Source organism: Chiloscyllium plagiosum, unplaced genomic scaffold (genome assembly GCF_037043375.1).
Source record: "Chiloscyllium plagiosum isolate Xiang-an unplaced genomic scaffold, Cpla_swu_hap1 HiC_scaffold_15, whole genome shotgun sequence".
Lineage (NCBI taxonomy): Eukaryota > Metazoa > Chordata > Chondrichthyes > Orectolobiformes > Hemiscylliidae > Chiloscyllium > Chiloscyllium plagiosum.
Window position 1 is genome coordinate 28,017,464 of NW_028270153.1, and position 17,362 is coordinate 28,034,825.

The 17,362-nt window shown below is 42.8% G+C and overlaps 1 protein-coding gene across 7 annotated transcripts in view; it reads left to right on the forward strand.

Annotated features, from left to right (window-relative positions):
• The window catches only part of ptprt (protein tyrosine phosphatase receptor type T), a 1,424,809-nt gene that overhangs the window by 687,801 nt on the left and 719,646 nt on the right, over nt 1–17,362 (forward strand). The gene's annotated exons all lie outside the window — the stretch shown is intronic.

Here is a 17,362-nt window from a genome sequence, read left to right on the forward strand (position 1 = left end):
AGAGAAAAAAATATAATTTTCCACAGGATTATCCAAAATTGATTAGTCTTTTGGTAGACATGACAATTGCTGAAAAAATTAACTGATCCATTGTTGTATCAGCATACAGAAGCAAAAAGGGTACAGTGTATGCTAACCAATCTTCTCACACTGAACATAAAGATTCACTAGAATTATCATGAATATGTGAACTGCAGCTCACAAAATTGTTGCAGTCCATTTATAACAACCCATTTACCATTGTTCTCCAGCAGATATTTCTCTAAGAAAGTTGAAGGTTAAAATTGTTCCTGGCAGTTGTTCTTGATTTTAATGATTATCAAGTTGACAGTAGTATTGGTGACTGGAATTCTTTGCATTTTAAATGCCTCAGGCTAGATTTTCCTTTTTGCTTTGGAGAACTTTGAACAGTTTCACTGATTCTCGGGTCACGAGATCAGGTTCAGCATTTTACAAGAGGAGGCAAATATTAGGACTCAGCAATTTGTCTCTGGAATATGAGGTGAAGGGGAGTAACTCAGCTGTTCGTCATCGTTTACAAATGATAGCGCTGTATCGGGGTAGCAGATAGCGTCCCCACACCACCTGTGATAATGGGAGGGGAGGGTCCTAGGTAGGGTTGAGTGTAACATGACCCAGAGTGCTTGGTTTCTTAATTATTTTTCTTCCACAGTGCCATGTATTTTCAGTGTTGCATTGGAATAAAATCTAGCTCCTTGTGATAGCCTCAGTATGTCACAGGCCAGATATAGTGCAACAGTTGCAGACTTTAAATTTGTCAACCATATTATAACATACATCGACAGTGTGACATGTCTCCATTTCCCACAACAACAGTTGTGCAGTCTCTGTGAGTGAGATTCCCAGTTAATGGCAGACATTTCCTTCTGAGTTGTAAGCCTGTCAACATGAACAACTAGATTGAGAACATCCAAATTCATTATAAATACAGTGCTCATTGGGAAACCTTGCACCCCACTAGTCTGGATTATTTTCAATCCAGCTTCCAGAATTTTAGGGGGCATGTTAAATCCTAAAATAAGAGTAATGAACATATGAGCACATTTCAGTGAAAGTCCTGTAGGCTGGCTCAGCTGAAATGAGTAAGAAAAGACATGAATGTTGCCCTATTGTAAGGCCAGTTGATCAGGTGGTGGCTTGTTTTCTGAAGGGATGTGTATGTTTAAATTAATTGCTATAGTTAGGAGGTAGTGTACTGAACTGGTGACACAGTGTGTCTAGATGGAATCCTGTCAAAACCAGATGCAGGTCACTGGATGTTTAGCATTTATTGGCAAAACAAAATAAGTTGACCAAAGGGTGTGTGAATGTCATTCAGCTGACTGGACAACACAAAACCTACAAGAAATAGCTTACATGAGCTACCATGAGCAGGCTGGCCTGGGGTCAAGGTTTGTTAAGACTGAGAGAGAGCCCTCCTTCCAAAGAAAGCAAGCAGCTCGAATGAGGCAAAGTCAACTAATGTCAATTGATGTGACACACCTATGATACTTGCTGTTGGTTAACTTCTCAATTGCTAAAGACTAGACAATGTCAAGGCTGTATGCATGAAAAGTGGAATAAGAGTGTTTACCTCAGTGAAATAGCGAGCAAGGTCAGAAACAGAAGGTTCGGTCAGAGCAGGTTGATCACCTGTTTAACTCGAATCTTTGGGTCACTTATTCATGGTTTATGTAAAGATTTGTAGCTTGGATGTTGGTTGTCGTGATTGTGGGTATGTTTGCTGAGTTTGGAAGTTGATTTGCAGACATTTTGTCCTCCGTCTAGGTGAAACCATCAGTTCATTGGAGCCTCCTGTGAAGTGCTGCTGTATGGTGTCTTCTGGAATTTATTTGGTTCTGTTTGGGCTGCTTCCAGTTGCCGGTTCCAGTTGTTCATTGTAGTGGCCAGTATATTGGGTTGAGGTCAATGTGCCTGTTGATGGAGTCCATGGATGCTGTGTTTATGTTCTTGATGCTGTCTATAAATTCCTGTGATGACTGTATGGAATATTTGGATCTGCTGATAAGATGCTTTAGTTTTTGTTGAAGTTCTTAGAGTCATAGAGTCATAGAGATGTACAGCATGGAAACAGACCCTTCGGTCCAACCCGTCCATGCCGACCAGATATCCCAACCCAATCTAGTCCCACCTGCCAGCACCCGGCCCATATCTCTCCAAATCCTTCCTATTCATACACCCATCCAAATGCCTCTTAAATGTTGCAATTGTACCAGCCTCCACCACATCCTCTGGCAGCTCATTCCATACACGTACCACCATCTGCGTGAAAACGTTGCCCCTTAAGTCTCTTTTATATCTTTTCCCTCTCACCCTAAACCTATGCCCTCTAGTTCTGGACTCCCTGACCCCAGGGAAAACACTTCATCTATTTATACTATACATGCCCCTCATAATTTTGTAAACCTCTATAAGGTCACCCCTCAGCCTCCAACGCTCCATGGAAAACAGCCCCAGCCTGTTCAGCCTCTCCCGAAAGTTCAAATCCTTCAACCCTGGCAACATCCTTGTAAATCTTTTCTGAACCCTTTCAAGTTTCACAACATCTTTCCGATAGGAAGGAGACCAGAATTGCATGCAATATTCCAACAGTGGCCTAACCAATGTCCTGTACAGCCGCAACATGACCTCCCAACTCCTGTACTCAATACTCTGACCAATAAAAGAAAGCATACCAAACACCTTCTTCACTATCCTATCTACCTGCACTTTCAAGGAGCTATGAACCTACACTCCAAGGTCTCTTTGTTCAGCAACACCCCCCAGAACCATACCATTAAGTGTATAAGTCCTGCTAAGATTTGCTTTCCCAAAATGCAGCACCTCGCATTTATCTGAATTAAACTCCATCTGCCACTTCTCAGCCCATTGGCCCATCTGGTCCAGGTCCTGTTGTAATCTGAGGTATCCCTCTTCGCTGTCCACTACACCTCCAATTTTGATGTCATCTGCAAACTTACTAACTGTACCTCTTATGCTCGCATCCAAATCATTTATGTAAATGACAAAAAGTAGAGGACCCAGCACCGATCCTTGTGGCACTCCACTGGTCACAGGCCTCCAGTCTGAAAAACAATCCTCCACCAGCACCCTCTGTCTTCTATCTTTGAGCCAGTTCTGTATCCAAATGGCTAGTTCTCCCTGTATTCCATAAGATCTAACCTTGCTGATCAGTCTCCCATGGGGAACCTTGTCGAACGCCTTGCTGACGTCCATAAAGAACACATCTACTGCTCTGCCCTCATCAATCTTCTTTGTTACTTCTTCAAAAAATCAGTCAAGTTTGTGAGTCATGATTTCCTATGCACAAAGCCATGTTTACGATCCCTAATCAGTCCTTGTCTTTCCAAATACATGTACATCCTGTCCCTCAGGATTCCCTCCAACAACTTGCCCACCACTGAGGTCTATAGTTCCCTGGTTTGTCTTTACCGCCCTTCTTAAACAGTGGCACCACGTTTACCAACCTGCAGTCTTCCGGCACCTCACCTGTGACTAACAATGATACAAATATCTCAGCAAGAGGCCCAGCAATCACTTCTCTAGCTTCCCACAGAGTTCTCGGGTACACCTGTTCAGGTCCTGGGGATTTATCCACCTTTAACCGTTTCAAGACATCCAGCACTTCCTCCTCTGTAATCTGGACATTTTGCAAGATGTCACCATTTATTTCCGTACAGTCTATATCTTCCATATCCTTTTCCACAGTAAATACTGATGCAAAATATTCATTTAGTATCTCCCCCATTTTCTGTGGATCCACACAAAGGCTGCCTTGCTGATCTTTGAGGGGCCCTATTCTCTCCCCAGTTACCCTTTTGTCCTTTATGTATTTGTAAAAACCCTTTGGATTCTCCTTAATTCTATTTGTCAAAGCTATCTCATGTCCCCTTTTTGCCCTCCTGATTTCCCTCTTAAGTATCCTCCTACTGCCTTTATACTCTTCTAAGGATTCATTCGATCTATCCTGTCTATAGCTGACATATGCTTCTTTCTTTTTCTTAACCAAGCCCTCAATTTCTTTAGTCATCCAGCATTCCCTATACCTACCAGCCTTCCCTTTCACCCTGACGGGAATATACTTTCTCTGGATTCTTGTTATCTCATTTCTGAAGGCTTCCCATTTTCCAGCCATCCCTTTACCTGTGAACATCTGCCTCCAATCAGCTTTCAAAAGTTCTTGCCTAATACCGTCAAAATTGGCCTTTCTCCAATTTAGAACTTCAACTTTTATCTGGTCTATCCTTTTCTCATCACTATTTTAAAACAAATAAAATTATGGTCACTGGCCCCAAAGTGCTCCCCCACTGACACCTCAGTCACCTGCCCTGCCTTATTTCCCAAGAATAGGTCAAGTTTTGCACCTTCTCTAGTAGGTACATCCACATACTGAATCAGAAAATTGTCTTGTACGCACTTAAGAAATTCCTCTCCATCTAAACCTTTAACACTATGGCAATCCCAGTTGATGCTTGGAAAGTTAAAATCCCCTACCATAACTACCCTATTATTCTTACAGATAACTGAGATCTCCTTACAAGTTTGTTCTCAATTTCCCTCTGACTATTAGGGGGTCTATAATACAATCCCAATAAGGAGATCATCACTTCCTTATTTCTCAGTTCCACCCAAGTAACTTCCCTGGATGTATTTCTGGGAATATCCTCCCTCAGCACAGCTGTAATGCTGTCCTTTATCAAAAATGCCACTCCCCCTCCTCTCTTGCCTCCCTTTCTATCCTTCCTGTAGCATTTGTATCCTGGAACATTAAGCTGCCAGTCCTGCCCATCCCTGAGCCATCTCTCTGTAATTGCTATGATATCCCAGTCCCATGTTCCTAACCATGCCCTGAGTTCATCTGCCTTCCCTGTTCGGCCCCTTGCATTGAAATAAATGCAGTTTATTAGTCCTACCTTGTCCCTGCCTGCCCTGACTGACTCACTTCTGTTCTCAACTATACCAGTCTCAGATTGATCTCTTTCCTCACTATCTCCCTGGGTCCCCCCCCCCACAACCTTACTAGTTTAAATCCTCCCAAGCAGTTCTAGCAAATTTCCCTAGCAGTATATTAGTCCCCTTCCAACTTAGGTGCAGTCTGTCCTTCTTGTACAGGTCACTTCTACCCCAAAAGAGATTCCTTTTGCCAATTTAAGTGATGGAGTTCCAGGAGTGCTACAATGGGTCTAAGTGGTATGGCTGGTTTGTGTACTTTGAGTAATGTGTAAACTCTTGGGGTGTTGTTGCTTTCTGATTTCATCCTTTGTAGATCAATCCTGGTTATTAGTTAGTTCTTTTTGTGGATTCCGTAGTGTGTTATGTATTTTATTGGTTAGTTGTTGCATGGAGTCACATTCCCTCTGTAAATAGGTGTTGGTATCTTCAAGTAGTTTCTATATTTTCTGAATGTATTCGGTCTTGTGTATGATAACCATCATTCTGCCCTTATGCACTGGTGCTATGATTATGTTCTTGTCATTTTTGAGTGTTTTTAGGGCTTCTCTGTCTTTGGTGTTGAGATTGTTCAATTGTCTCTTCTTTGTTAGGAAGGGTACAATGGTTTGTCTGACTGCTTGCTGTGTCTCTTCGGTTGGTAGTTTGGAACATACATTCTAGTGAAGCTCGGAAGTCTGTTGTGTTTGCATCCCTGTTGAGTCCCTTGGCTGGTATGGCCTTTGTGGTAAGCTGCCTGATGGAAAGATTTCTTACCCAGGTGTCTGTCATGGTGTCTTCTCTGATGTTGATTATCTTAGTCATTTTGTCTTGTCATGCCTTTCTATTTCTGTATATGGTTCTGTTCTGTCCAATGATTTGCATTGATTTGCCTGACTACGCGTGAGATTAAGTGCTGTGCTTCCATCACAAATGTAAATAGGAAAATATAACTCAAAAAATGGCTTGCAATATTTCAGCTAATAAATAATGTAAAATAGTTAATTATTTGTGAAGGCAAGTTGTAATTCCGATTAAAGATAGCTACTTACATCTTGTTATTGAAAAGATGAGATAGAATAGGCATAATGAACTATGGAGCTGAAAATGTGTTGCTGGAAAAGCGCAGCAGGTCAGGCAGCATCCAAGGAACAGGAGAATCGACGTTTCGGGCATAAGCCCTTCACACCTTCTACCCGACCTCAAATTCACCTGGACCGTCTCAGACTCCTCCCTCCCCTTCCTAGACCTTTCCATTTTTATCTCGGGTGACCGAATCAACACAGACTTAAAAAGCTCTGATCTCCAGCATCTGCAGTCCTCACTTTCTCCTCCATAATGAACTATGGACCCTCAATTCAACTTCAGAAGTATGCAACTAATTGAATCGTTGAGGAAATAGAAAGCATCTGGAAACCAAAATAAAATATTGAATCATCAACATGGTTTCAGGACTTGCTTGACCAATCCTTTCGAATTCTTTGAAGAGGTAATGGGAAAGAGTAGACATAGTAGATGAAAGATACCTGAATTTCCAAAAGGCCTTCCACTTTCGTAAGTGGAATATTGTGAGAAAATGCAAATTTAGGGGGAAATTAACAGAATGGATAGTTTGTTGGCTTCAAGACAATAAACAGAGTAGGAGTACAATGTAACTTTTCACCATAGCGAAACATGAAATGTGGGTATCACAAGGATCAATATAAGTAGCACAGTTGTCCACAATTTGCATTAGCAGTTTAGACATTCAAATCAAGACACGATTTCTAGGTTTATGGAATGATCTAGCACATTAGGAGGATTATTCAATGCTAAGAAGGATAGCAATAAATTGCAAGAAGATGTTAATAGGCTTGTGTGATGGCAAATTAATATAGTTACGAGTGGAATATTGTGTTTTGGCAAAATAAGGAGACTATATATTGCTTAGAAAATAAATAGCTAAATGGGGTAGAGGAATGAAGGCAATCTAAGCATGAGCAAATCATAAAAAATTTGTCGTACCAATTTATCGACCCATAATAAAATTACAGTGAGCATTATGATTGGCTTGTCACTCCGGGTCAGGAATCCAGAAACCCGATATTTCCTGGCTCTGCAAACAGAGTGCAGGAGAAGGTGCCGTGGATGTTGGAATTTTAATTTTGGGGTGGTTGGATTTGCTGGGAATTGGGCAAAGTGACTCTAAAATGAATGTGAAGGCTGCTAAGTGTGGAAGAGGGGTGGATGGAAGACATGTCTGAATTTTCTTTAAAAATTAAAACATAAAATATCTTCAGCTCTCAGTCCTCACATCTCCTCACCAACACACAGACTCTCCATGTCACATCTATTTCCTTTTGCCGACCCTCTTGGCCCCAATACTCTCCATATAAACCTATGGCCCATTGTGCGTACCCATGACTTTTTTAGTGTGTACGCCAACTTAGTGTCACCTGTTACCAACTTGTTTTACCTTCAACCAACCTTTTCCCTTGTACCTATCATGACAATTCAGCCATTGTCCACATTGGACCTACCTCAGGAGCCATGCTCAATTTGTATAAAACAAATTTCAAAGTATCTCATGTAGATTTTATTTTAAAATCATTAATATAAAATCATTCAGTACATTTACACTCTTTATAATATATAATCCCTCAAAACAAACTGTTTTAATCAACTGTTTATTTGGATTGGAATTGAAACATTGGAATTCATTGTCCCACTTCAAAGAGTCCATAAGTACTTGGAACTGAAAGGCAATTTGAAAAGCCAGGCACCTGACTGAGATGATGAAATATTGCGAGATCAAATATTTTATGCTAATATGTGTAATGGTAGTCAGCAAGGTCAATTAGGAGACTTTTTTTAAACACACCAGGACATTATTTTTCAAACATCCTAAGGTCAGAAGTTTTAAATACCTTGACAGCTCCCTTTGTCAGTTGCCCTTGACAATTCCTCTTAGTTTTTCTTGATATGTTTGAGTGTTTCTCTCGACAGTTTTGATAATTGTTTTTAACAGTTCCAATGAGCTTCATCGTTACAATGAATTGATGCACTTTTTGCAAAGTTGGTTAAAACTTTTAACAATACCAAAGCACATCTTACCTGTCCCAACAGGCACCTGACTGTTCCAAAGGGCACCTGAGCTCCAACAAACGCATCACAGGACAAATCCATTAACTTTCCAAAAGGGTACCCTGGCTGTTCAAAGAAATCTGCCAAATGCAGATGTTCTTATACTAAGTCTAATCTGCATGCATCGTTTTTGACACACCTGGTTAACCAAAATCACACATGAATCGAGGCAGTTGCTGATTTACATGAATAGCTGCTTCAGTGAACTGTGAATGTGTGAATTATGAACTGCTTCTATTCCCTTCCCCTGTGAAAATGGTAGATCCATTCTCCTAGAGCAATAATTGCAATTTTATCCTTCCCCTCCATTTTTGCAAAGACAAAGCTTTCTGCTGTGAAAGTGAAGGCTCGCATCTTTGTTACTGGAGCAGTATAATAGAAGAGCAAAGAAATTCTAAGAAACTGTATCCAATTTTGGTTAGACCGTACTTGGAGTACAGTATGCAGGTCTGATCACCAGAATGTGGACAGAGATATACTAGAGACTGTGCAAAAGATATTATAAAGTATGGTCTTTATATCTTACGTTTTGTGTTTTTGATTGTGGACTGAAGTGGGAAAAGGACTATTTTAAAAACTAATGGCTGTGGAAGGGATTGCTACACTTTTTACCTGACACTCATTGTAAGTGATATTTACTGTGGTGTTGTTGAAGCAGTCGGACAGCACACTGAAAATGAGCTGGAACCAAGGAGTTTGACCTGGAACATATATCTGTTTAGTCTCTGGCATGATGATCAGTTGTCAAGGGCAAAAACCTTCTGTCTGCCAACAAACATGCAATTGGCTTCCATGTGGCTGAACAGTCCATGGATGTGGATGTTTGGTCAGAAGACAAACAGAAAAGAAAATTGCTATCTTCTCTACAGGACAAAATTTCTCAAGCCTGAAGAAAACCAGTTCATTTCCCTTCACCAGTTGTTGTAAGCGTTGGCCTTTAACTAACAAATCAGAAACATTATAAGTGTGAGCCAGTTGGTCTGTGCCGCCTGCAAACTAGTAAAAATACATTGAGAAGGAAGATTGAAGTGTAGTGTGTCCCCATGGCCAAAGAAATTCTCTCAGCAAATGCTGTGGACAGGGACCACTGAACTGTCTTCCCAATATTTCCCTTCAATGCATAACACCTTTTAAAAATCTATCTCTATTTATATGTAGGAGGAGTTCCATAAGGAGGTTTGAGTTTTAATTTGAAGGGAAATGTTGACAATGCAAAGTTGCTAATTTACGGCTGGAATTTAATTATTTGTAATAAGTAGTCATTCTTGTTAAATACAGCTTTCTATCAAGCTGTGTCTAAAAGACAGTTAAAATGGGGGATTTTTAATACTTTTTAAAAATCTTAACTTTTGCGGCAACTCTGACAATAGCAGAGTTTGATTTCTGGTACACTACCCTAGTGAGATGTGACAAAAGAATGACAAAATAGCAAGGTATACCCATCCAAAAAGGGGCTGGTTTATCTTGAAAGGAATCCCTACTAAAAACATTTTGCACTGATTCTGGTTTCAGTTTTGTCCAAATATATCAATGCATTGTTTAAAATCAGGTGATGTGATTTGGATTAAGTTGTGAGCACAGAGACATTTTTAAGGCCTGCTAAACTTGTGGAAGCATCTATTAGGTATTAAATGCAACTTTCTACATGTGGTATAAACAAAAGTTCTTTACACATATCTACAATTTTTTCCCCAAGAGCTTTCCTTACTCCTCCAATTTCAACTGGCACGTTGCCCCTCTTTATGAGATATATTTGGTGCCTTTGTGCTAACACTGACTCTGAGATGGTATGCCACATAACATGATTTGGCATGATGGACAGATGATCTGCCACATTCAGACAGTGATACTTATGTTAGTTCGAGGAGAAAGTGAGGTCTGCAGATGCTGGAGATCAAAGTTGAAACTTTATTGCTGGAACAGCACAGCAGGTCAGGCAGCATCCAGAGAACAGGAGATTCGACGTTTCGGGCACAGGCCCTTCTTCAGGAATGAGCAGAGAGTGTTCAGCAGGAGAAGATAAAAGGTAGGGAGGAGGGACTTGGAGGAGGGGCGTTGGAAATGTGATAGGTGGAAAGAGGTCAAGGTGAGGGTGATAGGTCGGAGTAGGATGGAGGCGGAGAGGTCAAGAAGAAGACTGCAGGTCAGGAAGGCGGTGCCAGGCTGGAGGGATCCGGCTGAGACAAGGTGGGGGGAGGGGGGATGAAGAAACTGGTGAAGTCCAAGTTCATCCCCTGCGGTTGGAGGGTTCCCAGTCGGAAGATAAGACGCTCCTCCTCCGACCGTCGGGTTGTTGTGGTTTGGCGGTGGATGAGTCCAATGACCTGCATATCCTCGGTGGAGTGGGAGGGGGAGTTGAAATGCTGTGCTACAGGTTGGTTGGGTTGGTTCATCCGGGTGGCCCAGAGGTGCTCTCTGAATCGCTCCGCAAGTAGGCGGCCTGTCTCCCCAATATAGAGGAGGCCACACCGGCTGCAGCGGATGCAGTAGATGATGTGGGTGGAGGTGCAGGTGAATCTGTGGCGGATATGGAAGTTTCCTTTGGGGCCTTGGAGAGAAGTGAGGGGGGAGGTGTGGGCGCAAGTGTTGCACCTCCTGCGGTTGCAAGGGAAGGTGCCGGGAGTGGAGGTTGGGTCGGTGGGGGGTGTGGATCTGACAAGGGAGTCGCGGAGGGAGTGGTCTCTACGGAAAGCTGATAGGGGAGGGGAGGGAAATATATCCTTGGTGCTGGGGTCTGTTTGGAGGTGGCGGAAGTGACGGCGGATGATGCGCTGTACATGGAGATTGGTGGGGTGGTAGGTGAGGACCAGTGGGGTTCTGTCCTGGTGGCGGTTGGAGGGGCGGGGCTCAAGGGCGGAGGAGCGGGAAGTGGAGGAGATGCGGTGGAGGGCACCGTCGACCACGTCGGGGGGGAAATTGCAGTCCTTGAAGAAGGAGGCCATCTGTGTACGTATTTTGAACTGGTCCTCCTGGGAGCAGATGCGGCGGAGACGAAGGAATTGGGAGAATGGGATGGCGTTTTTACAGGGGGCAGGATGGGAGGAGGTGTAGTCCAGGTAGCTGTGGGAGTCGGTTGGTTTGTAGTAGATGTCCGTGTTGATTCGGTCGCCTGAGATAGAAACAGAAAGGTCTAGGAAGGGGAGGGAGGAGTCTGAGACTGTCCAGGTGAATTTGAGGTTGGGGTGGAAGGTGTTAGTGTAGTGGATGAACTGTTCAACCTCCTCGTGGGAGCACGAGGTAGCGCCGATACAGTCATCAATGTAGCGAAGGAAAAGATGGGGGGTGGGGCCAGTGTAGTTGCGGAAGATGGATTGTTCCACATACCCTACGAAGAGGCAGGCATAGCTGGGGCCCATGCGGGTGCCCATGGCTACTCCTTTTGTTTGGAGAAAGTGGGAGGATTGGAAAGAAAAGTTGTTCAGGGTGAGGACCAGTTCGGTCAGTCGAAGGAGGGTGTCGGTGGAAGGGTACTCCCCACCTACGTTCGTGACACCACCCACGCCCTCCACCTCCTCCAGGATTTCCGCTTCCCCGGTCCCCAACGCCTCATCTTCACCATGGACATCCAGTCCCTGTACACCTCCATCCCCCATCACGAAGGACTCAAAGCACTCCGCTTCTTCCTTTCCCGCCGTACCACCCAGTACCCTTCCACCGACACCCTCCTTCGACTGACCGAACTGGTCCTCACCCTGAACAACTTTTCTTTCCAATCCTCCCACTTTCTCCAAACAAAAGGAGTAGCCATGGGCACCCGCATGGGCCCCAGCTATGCCTGCCTCTTCGTAGGGTATGTGGAACAATCCATCTTCCGCAACTACACTAGCCCCACCCCCCATCTTTTCCTTCGCTACATTGATGACTGTATCGGCGCTACCTCGTGCTCCCACGAGGAGGTTGAACAGTTCATCCACTACACTAACACCTTCCACCCCAACCTCAAATTCACCTGGACAGTCTCAGACTCCTCCCTCCCCTTCCTAGACCTTTCTGTTTCTATCTCAGGCGACCGAATCAACACGGACATCTACTACAAACCAACCGACTCCCACAGCTACCTGGACTACACCTCCTCCCATCCTGCCCCCTGTAAAAACGCCATCCCATTCTCCCAATTCCTTCGTCTCCGCCGCATCTGCTCCCAGGAGGACCAGTTCAAAATACGTACAACACAGATGGCCTCCTTCTTCAAGAACCGCAATTTCCCCCCCGACGTGGTCGACGGTGCCCTCCACCGCATCTCCTCCACTTCCCGCTCCTCCGCCCTTGAGCCCCTCCCCTCCAACCGCCACCAGGACAGAACCCCACTGGTCCTCACCTACCACCCCACCAATCTCCATGTACAGCGCATCATCCGCCGTCACTTCCGCCACCTCCAAACAGACCCCAGCACCAAGGATATATTTCCCTCCCCTCCCCTATCAGCTTTCCGTAGAGACCACTCCCTCCGCGACTCCCTTGTCAGATCCACACCCCCCACCGACCCAACCTCCACTCCCGGCACCTTCCCTTGCAACCGCAGGAGGTGCAACACTTGCGCCCACACCTCCCACCTCACGTCTCTCCAAGGCCCCAAAGGAAACTTCCATATCCGCCACAGATTCACCTGCACCTCCACCCACATCATCTACTGCATCCGCTGCAGCCGGTGTGGCCTCCTCTATATTGGGGAGACAGGCCGCCTACTTGCGGAGTGATTCAGAGAGCACCTCTGGGCCACCCGGACGAACCAACCCAACCAACCTGTAGCACAGCATTTCAACTCCCCCTCCCACTCCACCGAGGATATGCAGGTCATTGGACTCATCCACCGCCAAACCACAACAACCCGACGGTCGGAGGAGGAGCGTCTTATCTTCCGACTGGGAACCCTCCAACCGCAGGGGATGAACTTGGACTTCACCAGTATCTTCATCCCCCCTCCCCCCACCTTGTCTCAGCCGGATCCCTCCAGCCCGGCACCGCCTTCCTGACCTGCAGTCTTCTTCTTGACCTCTCCGCCTCCATCCTACTCCGACCTATCACCCTCACCTTGACCTCTTTCCACCTATCACATTTCCAACGCCCCTCCTCCAAGTCCCTCCTCCCTACCTTTTATCTTCTCCTGCTGAACACTCTCTGCTCATTCCTGAAGAAGGGCCTGTGCCCGAAACGTCGAATCTCCTGTTCTCTGGATGCTGCCTGACCTGCTGTGCTGTTCCAGCAATAAAGTTTCAACTTATGTTAGTTCCCATAACATGAAAGCGAGACATGAATCAAATAATACTGAAAAATGCAATAGACTTTATTTCAAGAACCTGATATCTATATATTTACATTCACAATCTCAAGCATTTGTTTGCCTGGGCTCAAGCTATGTCATTTGGATGTGTTGCAGCATGCTGCCTTCAGTATGTCATGCTGTGGAAGGACAAAAGTCAGTCCGGTAGCAACTGAGACCATTGGACCATGGGGTCACATGCCATGATTTGGTGATGACAATATCATAAGCATGTCCCTTAAAGGTGCATCATACATCGGCTCTGAGACATAACACCATATCACCATTTTTCCAAAGAAAATAAATCTCAGTCATCATTGTACAGAGGCATGTGTGGTCAATTCAGCATTTATACTGACATGTAAAAACAGACTTAACAGGATGAATTATTCAATTTTACTATAATACTTTATGGAGGTTTGACTACTCATACTGATCTGGTGATCTTATGCCCATCTGGAGAGCTGTATTTTGTTCTCCGTTGCTGTTGACTGACATTTTGATTCTCGTGGTGTGGGTTGCTATCACTCAGCATTATCATTGTCACTGGAATTTTCTTCCTTCCTCTCCGTTTGCATGATTTGCATACCTTGGTCTGAGCTGGCTTCTGTTCTTTCCCAGTGTGGCACCATGATCAATAATTGTTTCATATGACCTCGACTGATGGTGTATTTGAGAAACCTTTGTGGGTATGTGTGACTTGATTTCTGATTCGAGCTCTCTATCTGACACTTAGCTGGAATAGTTTCTTTCCTGGCTTGTGGGTTTGGTGTACATGTTCCATTCCCCTATGTCATTAAATAGAAAAGTTCTGTCGCTGTTTCATTCTCACCACTATGGTTGTGCTTTGAATTCCACGAATGATCACAATGCTGAGATCATTGTAGGTCTGCCTCTCCTGGACCATTAGTATCTACCTGGTAGAGATTTTAGGAATCCAAGCTTAATTTGCAAGTTAACACTCTAATGTGATCGTACCATTGCACTGAATTAAGGATCCATTATATACTGTGAGACAGCCTTTTATGGGGTGTACCATTGGAGTGGCAGTTTTTGGTATCATCTATTTGAGGATGAATAGTGGCAACATGTTGGCATTAGTTCTAGTATCAATTTTAGCTTTTGGGTTGTGATAGGGGGCTTTTTGGGCACGTGATATTGATGGTCGATTGTCCACTTGTTGTGAGAGTTTAAGGCTTCATCATCTTCCAAAGGCTGCTTTTCAGTTTGTTCTTGTCATTGATATACTTGTGTACATTTGTACAGCTCTCAATGCTACCAGTGTTCTGGTGTGGTGTGACTTTTGTCAGTCACCCACATCTTTAAAATAGATCACTTGAAAATTTACCTTTGAAATATCTTTGAATCAGAATGAATATTGTCACTAATGCCCTCAGCACTGATCTTGCAAACAGACCAACACAAGCAGGAGTAAAATAGATCTTACTAGACTTCAAGTTAATTGATTGCACCATCATTAAATATTAAAACAAGGAACAAATTGTTTACATGGATTTTAAGGGTCCAAAGGGGTTAATACTTGCTTGAGTGAAATAAGCACCATACACTGTGATGTCATGAAGACTTGGTGGGAGTGATCTCATGAGGGCGACAGACCTAATGGCTAGATCTGCCCAACAATCTTTGCAGCAATGTAGTGTCTATTCTAATCTGCAAATAGTTGCAAAGATACAACAGACTACATCCTGTTAACTCTCCAAGACTCTTCTCCTTAAACCAGAAGATGGCTATCCTATCACACTCAAGACCATGGGCCCCTAAAGAATTCACATACATAACAGATAGGGAAAACAGCACCCACGATAAAACATTGTCTATATAGGTTACTCTACATCGTATATATTTATAATTTTGTTTAGATCGTATATATTTATAATTTTGTTGAGTGGTAAGCAATAAAGCAATAAAAATTGAATTCTGAAACCCTTCACTGCTTTTTCTGAGATTCTCTGAACATACACAACACTGTTTTGTCTATTGTCAGAACTTCTTTATTATGTTTTGCTGACAACAAAATAACAGAATGGTAGTCCGTCTTTATGTTCTGAGATTAGTCTATTTAGGACATCAATAATGGACTCTTTAGTTGCAGAGTCTTTGGGGGTTTGATACCATCATCATTCTCTTGGATTTCAATTTGTAGCACTGAAATTATTGTGAAATAAATGACATGATACCTGTGTCTAAATCATACTTAAATAAATGTTCACAATACTGTAGTTTCTGTCATTTTACATTCCCAGTCTTCCCTTGACCTAGCTCAATAGCTGCTCATCTGAAATAATAGTAATGGCAGCTGCTTATTCGCAGAGGATGACAATTCCAGGATAAGCTAGAGGACCCTCCATAAAATAAAGAACTTCCTTTCAAATTCTGACACAGGATTCTTGGGAAATGTACTAATTGTATAGAGTTAATGGAACTGACTCTATTTACATATACTAATGAGACTTAATGATTCATCATCAATTTGGCTGTCCAAAGATTTTTAAAAATAATTCACGCTAAGACAGTTGCACATTACTACAACATTCTGAGAAGTTTTTTCTCAATATATTATAACTTGATACTGTTGTCATAAAGCAATAGAATATCAGCAGTTGTGCAGATTTAATCCATCGCTCTTTAAAACTGAGTTGATTTGTAAAAGCAAAGTCAATTTCACAACTGCATTATATTATCTTATATTTTTACTTAATTTTATGTTGGCAAATGAAAAATAATCTTGATTTCCCCAAAATTTGCTGGGTTTTTTTGCGCTTGTGGGAAGAAAATATGCGATGGGCGTAACCTTCAAAAAGAACTTCTGCTATCAGGTCTACCGACTGACTTAAAAGCTAAGGTCACTAATTTCTTCTTGCAAATTTGCAGCTTGTATACATTTATGTTTATTGATAAGGGGTCAATGCCTGGTTTATGCGATAAGAAACTGTCTCCTTATTCCTTATCCAGTTTTCCATAAGCTGTATAATGCCGTTAACTTCCAGGTTAGCTATTGATGAAAACATTTTGAAGTAATATGAGTGCAAATAAGGAACTGCATCAGTTTGTACATTTTGAATACCAGGCATCTGCTTGCCATATAAGGTATTACTTATGAGATGCAGTGTCCTCCCTGTAATTAAGTTTGGATGTCAGCAAATCAGCAAAAATGTGAGGCAAAGTAGACAGGACTGCTGCTTGTACACTCTTGGTACTTCACTATGGTAGCCAGCTTGTGTTTGGAGGCCTAGTTCCAGAAGCCAGACTGTGATGATGCTGTCATAACTTTAAAAGGTTATGTTGTCCTGTTCTTTTTTTGAGGAGAGGTTGTAAGGCAGAGGTGCTGACATGGGTATTTGAAGATGACTTAAGTGAACAACTTGTGAGGCCTTTAGGTTTTATTTTCAAGTAGGAACAATAGAAGCAGCCTGAATGGGTGTGGCCAGCTCTCACAGATCCAGACCTCTGGGTTTTGGTCTTTTCAGTAACATCAGAAGCTGCTGGGGTCTCAGAAGAATTGGAAGCTTCAGTGAATGATTCCTACCTGCTATTTTCTCTGAAATTTGTCTTGATGTTTCTTCCTCCTGGATTGGAGAACTGCATGTAAGAATGTGTGTCTGAATTTGCATTTTGCCAAACTATATTGGAATAGTTAATTACTAATAGGTACTGTATCTATCAGTTGAATTTTCCAATACTTAAGTTAATCGAACTTCCTCATTCTTGTGTTTGTATTTTAACTATAGTGTTTAAATAAATTGTGTTTTGCTTAATGTTGAGTAGCTTGACCAGACACATTGCATCTGGATCATGGTACTTCCCATTTATCTTTAAAATAGGAAAAAGTTAGAGTCTAGGCTACCTTCTTAAAATATTTTGAGGGGCTCTGATCTGGTCTGTAACAAGATTCCTTGATGTGTCTGTACCAAACTACAATTTTTCAATTAAATAAACAGCATGAATACCACAATAATGTTAACATGAATTGTCCAAGAACGTAGCCAAATAAAAAATTGCATGAGATAT